At 41.3% G+C, this 10,687-nt stretch overlaps 1 long non-coding RNA gene across 1 annotated transcript; it reads left to right on the top strand.

Moving 5' to 3' along the window:
• The first annotated feature begins 347 nt into the window (after window positions 1-347).
• LOC114459847 (uncharacterized) lies at window positions 348-2,570 on the top strand. Its single transcript, XR_003673489.1, has 5 exons — window positions 348-397; window positions 469-532; window positions 1,731-1,778; window positions 1,876-1,961; window positions 2,257-2,570. It is a non-coding gene; the product is annotated as an uncharacterized LOC114459847 (long non-coding RNA).
• Window positions 2,571-10,687: the final 8,117 nt, after the last annotated feature.

Genomic DNA, 10,687 nt, shown 5'->3' on the forward strand with positions numbered 1-10,687 from the left:
TCAAGAAATTCTGTATTGGTCATCAGCTAACGTTGATGGGGAAAAAATCAGTATCGGCATCGGCCTTAAAAAAATCCTTATCAGTCTATCCCTACTTTAAACCAATAACATTCATTTATACAATTACAATGCTTTAATAGTGGTTAACACACATTCATATAGCCATAAATTTGAAAGAATTTTCATTCCGGTGCATCCCTTATATATATATATATATATATATATATATATATATATATATATATATATATATATATATATATATATATATCCTCCACTCCACGTTACTCTCGTGAGATTCCGTTCAGCCAATCACGTAGCTCGGTCACCTATTGCAAACAGCTGTGTTTGTTCCCTGTCAGAGAGTGACGACACACACACGGAGCTGCTACAACAGGTTGGTTCTTTAACATCTACTTTAGGTTTTTAACAGCTTTAGTACTCACTACAACCTTTGTACACCTTCAGACTTCAACACCTCAGGGATAGGAGACATTTAATCCTGCTGAGCTTGACGTTTGAAAAGGAATTGGTGAGTTTAAATGTTTGTTGCTCAGGAGCATGCTATGCTAACTGAATGCTAATGTAATGCCATTGAACTATGTTAGGTGGCTAATGTTGTATTAGATACATTATGGTGAGTGCTGTTACCGCAGTATAACTGTTAACACTATTTAAGTATTGATTTGTGTTGGTTGAGTGAGTGTGGTGGAGCCATTTCAGCAGCAGAGGGCGCTAGAGGAGTGTCTCTACCCTAATCAGCCATAAAAGGAGGCTGTAATGAGCGTCAGGTGTGGCACTGGAGAACAAACGCTTTTTATCATCTTTACAACATAAAACGCTTTGGTTACATTAGGCCTGGGTGATATGGACCAATGTTCATATCTCATAGATTATATAAACTCCATTTATTTATATTTTTCAATACTTTAACAGTCATGAGGAGGTGGAGAGGAGTGCCAAAGTGCATGATCTGGCAAGACATCTGCTGATCCAATCGTGAAGACCTACTTCCTTTTTCTGAGTGCTGCTCGCCTCAACATTACTCCAGGGACAGGTAGATGTTAGTCACTTCCCCATTGATAGAATTAAATATTGTAATGTATAGTTTAGATCTGCAATATTCAGTCAAACACTTGTTTTTTTTTTCCAGTGGAAAGGCTTGGTGCCTTGTTTCCTCAGTTGAGTTTGAGTGAAGATAGGCTGAGAGAGGAACTCATTGACTACCAGGTGACAGATGGCAAGCTACTCCCCCAAGAAAACCAAATTGACAAATTCTGGGGACTGGTAGGGAAGGATGTGAGGTTCAGTGAGCTGCCGAGACTAATGAAGGCTTTACTATGCATTCCCCACAGCAATGCCAGTAGTGAAAGGGTGTTTTGTATGGTCAGGAAGATTGTTACTGAGAATAGGATGTCATTGGTCAACAGCACTGTTTGTGCTTTACTGTCATGTAAAATAAACCATTTTGGCCCAGCCCACAAATACACTCCTTCCAAAAAAGTGTTGAAAGATGCAAAGTCAGCAACAAATCGGTATAACACATTATTAGTGAATGACAAAGAACTACATGAGTAAGCATGACAAAGTATAACAAAATATGTAATGTAAATAAAATGTAAATGTCTAGTTTAAAGACTAGCAAAGTGAAATTAACTGTTAATACACAATGTGTTGACTTGTATGTTAAATAAATAAAATCTGCTTTATATACTCTTGTTTTCATTTAGGCTGTATCATAACGTAGGAATATTCACAGCTTTTCAATGTCGTCAAAGGTAGGTCGACCACATTTTTATAGTCATCTAATTGTGTTTACTAAGTGCTTGACAAGTGGGTACTTTAGATTTTTTGTCATCTGTCTTAAAATATAAGGGATACTGGAGCTTGGTTGGGCCGGTGGGTCGGTTCGTAGCGGACGCCAGAAAATTTCCCTTATTTTCAAATTCAAAACTTGACAGGTATGCCCCCCCACACCACACATGACGTGGGCTCTATTCTCCCACACTGAAAAATACACTATTTCAGTAATATTAAGTTAAACTTAATGCCACTATCAAGTAAAATGTACTTAACTTGAAATTAATGATGATATTAAGTCAATGTTGTTTGTTTTTATATAATTTTGATGTTGTATTTACTCAAACAAATAAAGTAAAATTAATTAAGTTTTTCCATAAACAGAAATATCACCAACATGAAAATATGAAGTGCATTTTATATTTGTAATATTTACTGTTTACCGGTTATTTTTAGGAGCCGGGGTCCAAAATAACACCTAACTGTGTCTGCCTGCATGGAGAAGGACATAGAGGAGGATCTGAAAGCTACCCAGAAAAACTACACACACACACAGTATATATTTGTAATATTTACTGCTATGAAAAATATATGTAGATTTGAATCTTTTTGACACTTAAAATGTAATCAATTGTATCAAGTTTTATTACTCATCATTATGTAAATGATGCTTATTTCATTTGATAAATATGACCAGATAATATAGATTTATCACAAATCACACAACTGGAAAACAGAAGAATAAACAATTATTTACTAAAGTTTCTTCTTTCATCTCCGTAACATTGCTAAAATCAGATCTATCCTGTATCAGAGCGACGCCGAAAAGCTAGTCCATGCTTTTGTTACCTCTAGACTGGATTATTGTAATTCTCTTTTAGCAGGCTGCCTGAGCAAGTCGCTTAAGACACTTCAGCTGGTTCAAAATGCTGCAGCACGTGTACTGACTAAAACTAGGAGAAGAGATCACATTACTCCTGTATTAGCCTCTCTGCATTGGCTTCCCATAAAATATAGAATAGAATTCAAGATTCTTCTTCTCACTTATAAAGCCCTAAATGGACAGGCACCAGTCTATCTCAAGGAGCTTGTAGTGCCATACAATCCCACCAGAACAATACGCTCTCAAAATGCTGGACTACTCGTTGTTCCATTTGTCTCTAAAAGTAGTATAGGAGGAAGAGCTTTCAGTTATCAGGCCCCACTTCTCTGGAACCATCTACCAACCACGGTTTGGGGGGCAGACACCCTCTCTACCTTTAAGGTTAGGCTTAAAACATTCCTCTTTGATAAAGCTTTTAGTTAGGAACCAGCTCATAGCTCATAATTAAGATGCAATAGGCATAGACTGCCGGGGGGGGGTGGGGGGGGTCTGGCATGCTCGGTTGGAGAGGGCGTTAAGAGAGAGGTCATTTAGGTTAGAGAGGGACCGGAGAGGGTCCCATTCCTCTCTCAAACACTCCCTCTATGTCTGCTTCTTCCCTTGTGTGTTTGCTCCTGTACTCCTTCTGGCTTTTGTCTTGCAGGTCCGTGGGATCCTCAGTGTGGAGTTACAGAGTCTCAACAACTCTGTCTCCACCCTTTCCTCTGCACACACCCAACACAGCATAACGTGGATGGCTGTTCATCATAGGAATGGGATCCACACAAGGTTCCTGCTGCTTAACAGAAGGTTTTCCTTGCCACCATGATGAATTCATGTTGGGTGTGGGATACATATGTATGTGTATATACGTATATATGCATATGTATGTATCCATAAAATGAAGAGTCCGTCCCTAAGACTGCTCTACTGTAAAGTGTCTTGAGATACCATTGGTTATGATTTGGCGCCATACAAATAAAAGATTGATTGATTGATTGAAATAAAATACATGTGTGTGCTTACAAGTAGGCAACAAACAATGAACAAAGTCCTTGTAGAATACAAAATAAATAACTTTATTTACACAAAGTAAAAATAGATGTACAAATCAACTCAATATATATTAACATTTACTTAAAAAATGATTGTTGGTTTTCTATTAGAAAAGGGCCAAAGCCTGATTCTATCTGCTCCAGAATCAACACCAGTGCTGTGGAGTTCATCATGAGCTGGATATAGACCATGGACGTAGTCCTGGCCCTGGTTCTGGTCCATGAACCGTATCGCTGACTGCTCCGTGGAAGAAAATCTGCATTAACATCTTCCTCCTTTCTTTCCTGCACAGAAGCATTAAAAATAATATTTGAATTTATTTATAATCTCCACAATAAGAAAATACAAAAACAAACACTCAACTGTGTAATCCTTAAGCCAAACTGTGTAGGTTGAAGCAAAGCTTCTTCAAACCTACTTTATAACAATAAAACTAAACAAGGTTCTCTAAATAATCACACATTTTTTTTTAGCTTATATTACTATTTTAACTATATATTCTACACAGGTTTTATATATACAGTTTATACATTCACATCAAACATGTATACGTAAGTACATACACATGAATGTATATATGCCATGTCCTTGGTGAAATTGTTACTCTTCTTTCTTATACTTACAAACAATATATGATTTAAACTTTTTAAACTTATTTATGTTGTTTTATTCCATCCCTTACGCAGTTCCATAATTTAACCCCTGATATTGTTATATGCATCCTTTTGACTGTTGTTCTAGCATTTTTCATCTTGAAATGTAGTTCTCTTAAATTATTTTCCCCTTCTCTCTCTAAAAATCTTTTCTGCAATGCTTTTGGAAGTGAACCTTTACTTGTTTTATAAATCATTTGGACAGTTTTGAGCTTGATGAGATCTGGAGTTTTAAATCTGGTGTTTTTAACAATAATCCATGTGTGTGTTCTCTGTATCCAGCGTTATGTCTGAGTCTGATGGATCTTTTTTATGAAATATGAATAACAATTGGATGTTCGTCATGTATGTATTTCCCCAAACCTCTAGATAATATCTCAAGTATAGTAAAACAATTGTACAATAAAGAGTGTGCAATGCTTTTTGATTAAGAATGTGCCTGGTTTTGTCCAGGAATAGAAAACAATATTAGTTCATAATAGTTTCATTTGTTCATAAACAAATTATATGTTAGGATGGACCAACAGATAATATTGTACATGTTTGCATAGAATGAATTAATCTAACTGGATTTGTTCTGAGATGAAGACGAGCTGAGATACAAATGAACCTTTAAATCTAACTCTGAAATGATCAGAAACGTTACCACATAGTTCAGTAATATTATTACATCATCATTATGTAACAATAAGGGAAGTTCTGAATACAGATCAATGATATATTACTGCTGCTTTCAGGAATATTAAAGCATTGTTATCGTTTTCTAGCTAACCAGCGGCTAACTGGCTAGCCTGCACCACGTCAGACGTAACGTTCATTATATTGTAGCAAGTTAATATTAGTAGTAGTTTAACAACAGGGTGAAATAAAACTTACCATTATTAACAGTTCTACAGGACGAGCTCCTCCATGGCTGTAGTTCTGTTGAGTCCGTGAGACTCCGCCTTCTTTCCCCCGAATCTTTTCAGACACCCACAGTACCAGGAAACAAGGTTCTCCTCCTCTGACCACTGCTCTGTCTTCTTGGACTTACTTTGGACTCACTTTTAAATGTTTTTTGTCAGATTTGCGCTAACGTGACCAGCCGCTCGCCAGCTTAAAAAAATGACGGCTTTTCATTTTTGGAGGACCGTGGATAACCCCGCCAGCGTAGCCCCGGTTTTTGGCTCCGAGAGCTGGTGCTATGTTGGTGGAAACAGAATGGCCCAGAGCCAAAACACGCGCTAGCTCCAAGTTAGCACCAGCTCCTGCCCGGTGGAAAAGCCCTATGAGAGACAGGAGGGGGAGGGGTGAGTTTGGCTCAGCTGAAGGCGCCCAGTCAGGAAATTTGCGACGGCAAGTTGTCACTGCAACTTGTTAATTCTCTGAGCTCTTTGTGTCAAATTTGTTGGCCCTCGGGTGGGCCCTGGTGGCTTGGGGGTCCCCAGGCAGCTGCCTGCTTTGCCTAATGGCAGCTACGCCTCTGATTATAACGTATGTGTCAAGTGTCTTTATAACGTCGTGGCTTCACACAATTGAAAAAGGAAGAACTTGATCAGGCTCAGGATTTCACTTGTTCTTACTTTTATTCTTTCAAGTGACAAGAAATTTGAACATAAAACACAAGTTCATTTTTCATCAAACAAGGTAAGTACAAAAAAACACAATTTCAGGTCACTACATTTAAACTGTGTCAAAGGCTTTTTAAAGTTTAGACATTCTCCTAATGTTTATTGTTTGTTTTCTGTTGCTGATGTTATATTTTCAACAAATTCCATGAGAGTGAGTGATGTTGTTCTTTTAGTTCTGAAGCCATATTGTTGTTCACACAGTATATCATGCTTTGTAAAGAAATCATCTAACCTACTGTAAAATGATTTTTCCAGTGTTTTAGAGAATTGTGGCAGTAGAGAAACAGGTGTGTAGTGTGAGTGTGTGTCTGTTGGGATGACTTTAGCTGTTTTCATTTTTTTTGGAAAAACATTGTTTTTTAGTGAGTGGTTACAAATATCTATGAGAAGTTTCACTGCACACCCAATGATAATTCTAACCAACAACATAAAATCATTACAGTTTTTTGACTTCTAACTCTTGAGCCGATAAACAACACTGACAGAGAAAAAAATAATTAAACTAATTTATGTTCTCAGTCTTTCATTACAGTATGTCGTTTTTGATGATAAAGTTATTTGGGTATCCTTTATTTTTTCATTTTTCATGATGTCATTCAATACCTTCCAATGCCTGTATTCACAAAGCATCCTTAGGCTAATGGGGCGTTCACACCAAATGCGTCGAAAGCATAAAAAGCAGCAGGTTTACATTCACAATATATGGTGGACGCGCTTCTAGGGAGCGTCGGAGGTCCCGCTATGCCTCCCGCCCCTCCTGTGCGGCGTGTTTTGAAGCTTTTCACGCGGTGGATGCTTTTGACATGTGTTTAGCTGGAGTTGAGATTGTTGAACTTTTGGGGCATATCGCGGCGCGTCGACCAATCAGGAGTGTTCCCCAACCGTGACGTATTCAGAATAATGAGAAGAAAAAAAAACACTAACCAGAGACAGATGGACAGGAGCTCTTCTGCTGGAATAGAGCGCCGATGCCAGTCAGCAGGTTGTCAAACTGGGCACGAGAGAGACGGAAATAGGGCTGAGAGCAACTCTCGTCTGAGCACAGCTCTGGTAAATCCAGAAACGGCGCCGAGACGCAATAAAGCTAAGCCACTCCCTCAATAATGGAGCGCTGATGAACGGATATTCAGCAAGGAACTCCAAACTTTATTCTCTGTCCAACCACACTTCTCCATAGCCCTCTAACATCACAGTGCACACACTGAGTCACACCAAAATACATCCGACCGGAAGCACCGCCTTATCAACACAATGTTCCACCACTTCACAGTCACTGGGTGAATTAGAAACGTAACTGCCACACTATCATCCATTGTATGAACACCATCGGCAGCAGAGAAGCCCCTCCCCTCGACGCGTGTCCTGAGTATCTTCAACGCTGGTGACAAGCATTTTTATTCAATGAGCACAAGCGTCCAACTACGTGCATGAGGCACGATTTTAACGCCCAAAGCGTGTTTGGTGTGAACTTGCCGTAAAAGTAGCTTTCAGTGATGTCACTCAGAGAAAAATCTTATAATTCCTCAAATTTTAAAACTTTTCTTAGAATGTTTCTTTGTTAGGATAAAAGTAATTCACAGAAACAGAGAGAAAGACAGAGGACGGAGATATATTCTCTGTATGACAGTGCTTTAATAAGGCGCTTATATTTATTATTATTATTATTATTATCATTATTATAGTGTTTTTATTCTATAGCAGCCTTGTATTGTGGTGTGATTTGTTCACTCCTTTGTTTGTGCTGTAATCTTTGCCCTCGCTTTGATTGCAGCTCGTAGCAGAGCTTCTCACACTCGTATCTTGTGCGCACACAGAAGAGGGAACAACACATTAATTATCAGGGCAATGAGTTTCCAGCTCTGCCTCTTCCACTGTGATGTGATCCCAGGAGCCAGTTTCCCACATAATACTCGTATTTCACTTTTTAAAAGAGCTCCAGCAGTCACAGTAATCACTGACAGCTGTGTCTGCTCCAACATTAATATCAAATGCATAAAGCAGTAAAATTACCATCGTGGACAGTTAATTACAATAAATAAATTTATATAATAATCAGCATGTGAATAAGGTTCAAACATGTTAGACTGTGTTCAAAATAAATTTTGCTGAATTGAACTAATTTCATGATTACACATTTCTTAATGCAGTCAAGGTATGATCAGTTGATTTTATTCTCCATTCTTTCTCTAACAACCAATCACAGCTTTTATTTATTTATTTTATTTATTTTTTTTTTTCACCTTGTCTGCACATGCTGTTGAAGGTTAACACTACAAGAAGTGCAATCTTTTAACAGCAATGCATATTTTATTATTGCAATTAAATAAATGAATTTATTTCATTGCATAATTGTGACCATCACCAGCCCTCCCTAGGGAAGGGTAAATACTTTATTAAAGGGAGGATGTAAAAAAGAGAGAGGGCAGTGTTACACCAGGGTGAGGGGGGTGGGGGGGGTTAGGTTAGTTAACAGGGAGGAGGGATACAAGATAGGAAAATGAATGGGTGGAGAATAGTCAATAAGTTTCAAGTGATGTGATGTGAAATTGTGGTTGTGTATATTGTGCTTATTGTTGTGTTATCAAGCCAGTCTGGTGACCAGTGTGCGGCTTAGGAATAATGGTGGTGGCTGTGAGCAGAGGAGGAAGTGAGTGGAAGTTACATAAAACAGGTATTTGGGAACAACGTGTCTATGGTTGAGCCCAGTATGAGTGTTATCCCACAGCCCGAGGCCAGTGCGTCCATGACAAATGTGACTCCAAGAGCCGCTACTGCAAAACCCATGAGCCGCCCCCGGGCCCGAAGAAGCAGTCGGGCCAGCAGAAAGAGCGAGAGATCTAGGGGCCCCCGGCGACCACCCCACGGCCAAGCAGCCCCCCGAACGCCCCCAAGGTCCCAAGCCGAGAGGCTGCCATTGCCCCCCCCATACACACCCGAAAAGCCCCCAAGGAGCCAAGGACCCAGCGCACCACGCCACCGACTCCAACCCCCAACCCCCAGGCCCCCCAATGATGATACACCCTCCGGGGGGTGGCATGTTGAGATGCGATTAAAATTGGAGGGATTAGTAGGGCAACTAGAGGTGGGAGGGCCGCCCCCACGCCACTACATAGTAACACAGGTGGCGGCCCCCTCCACCCCCAGCCCCACCATCCAGCCCCCCAAGGGTTGGGTATCGGTGTGTGGTGCATTTTGTGAGTGAGCCAGACCAGCTGGGAGTGGGGTGAAGTGAACATGTAGGAGGCCTGTCCAGTGTGAGCCGGGCCCGTCCGCGTGGCGGGCCATGCGAGAGGGTAGATGGCGCAGACAGGCAAGTGGCACTGCGGGCCCCGGAACAGCACAGTCAGAGACCCCCCCCCACGGCACCCCCCAGACCGCGCCGGCCCCGCGGAGCACGGCGACACCCCCCACCCCCGGGCACAGCCAGGCACCAACCCCATCCCCCGGCGCCCCGGGGGCGACCCCCGCCGCCCGCCGGCCCGGAGCAACGCCACCCCGCCACCAAGGGGAGCGGCCGAGCAGGGGGGAGGCCCATGCCCGCAACAGGGCCAGCACAGGCCCACCCGGCGCCACGATACAACACTCTCCACCGGGAGGCGGCCCCGGCCCCCCCGACGAGAGAGGACGCCATCCACCGCCAAGCAGGGCCATCCCGCCAGCCACGGACCGGCAAGCCAGAGTACCGAAGCACCCCCAGCCCGGAACCGCCCCCCCACACCAACGGCGCCAATTTGTCTTTCCAATTTAGTAATATTGTTTTTTTTTGCTATGGCTAGTGCCGCAAGGATTGATTGTGATTGGTTTGCTGGAGGTTGAAGCATTGTCAGGTCTCCAATCAAACAAAGATTTGGAGATAAAGGAATCCTGTAGTCCAAAATGGAGGACAGTTTTTCAGTGATTAGAATCCAAAAGTGTTGAACTGGGGAGCAAAGCCATAAGGCATGTAAATAGGAATCCGCTGTATTCTGGGTACACTGAGAGCAGATGTCTGTTGCTGAGAAGCCCATTTTATGCATTTTCTGTTGGGTAATGTGGGATCTGTGGAGGACCTTGTATTGAATTAGCTGAAGGTTTGTGTTTTTTGTCATCTTAAAAGTATTACAACAAATTTCTGCCCAGAAATCAGTGCTCGGGGTGATTGAGAGTTCAGCCTCCCACTTAGCGATTGGTAAGTAATTACAGTTAGTGTTCGAAAGCGCTCTGTATATTTTTGAGAGTTTTTTTGATTTTGTTGAGATTTTTTTCATATATATAGCCAGTTCTGGAGGTTGTAACGTAGTTAAGTCTAGTGGAGTGGTTTTCTTTATTGTCTCTGTTACTTGTAAGTACTGTATGTGGCGGGATGGGTTTCTTTCTCTTTTACTTACTTTATAATAAACTATTAATTAGCAAAGAAAAGATGGTGTAAGGCACCCAGGCCCGTCAATTAATTGAGCTCTAGACGTGTTTTCCAGTTTAAAAAATCTGTTTATTACACAAATATACTTTTCTTGAAACAATGTTTACTTGAAATAAAATCAATTAACAAAAGTGACCAGTGCTGAGGCTGGTTGGCGGATCTCAGGAAAATAAAACACCTAAAATGTGGCAACAAACACTCACGCACACACACACGTGGGGACGTCAACTCAGGGACTGCACAGCACACAACGAAAAACCCTCCACCAGATACCAGGACCACCACCGTTGGCGCTCAGTAACTGCAA

Source organism: Gouania willdenowi, unplaced genomic scaffold, assembly GCF_900634775.1.
Source record: "Gouania willdenowi unplaced genomic scaffold, fGouWil2.1 scaffold_358_arrow_ctg1, whole genome shotgun sequence".
Classification (NCBI taxonomy): Eukaryota; Metazoa; Chordata; class Actinopteri; order Blenniiformes; family Gobiesocidae; genus Gouania; species Gouania willdenowi.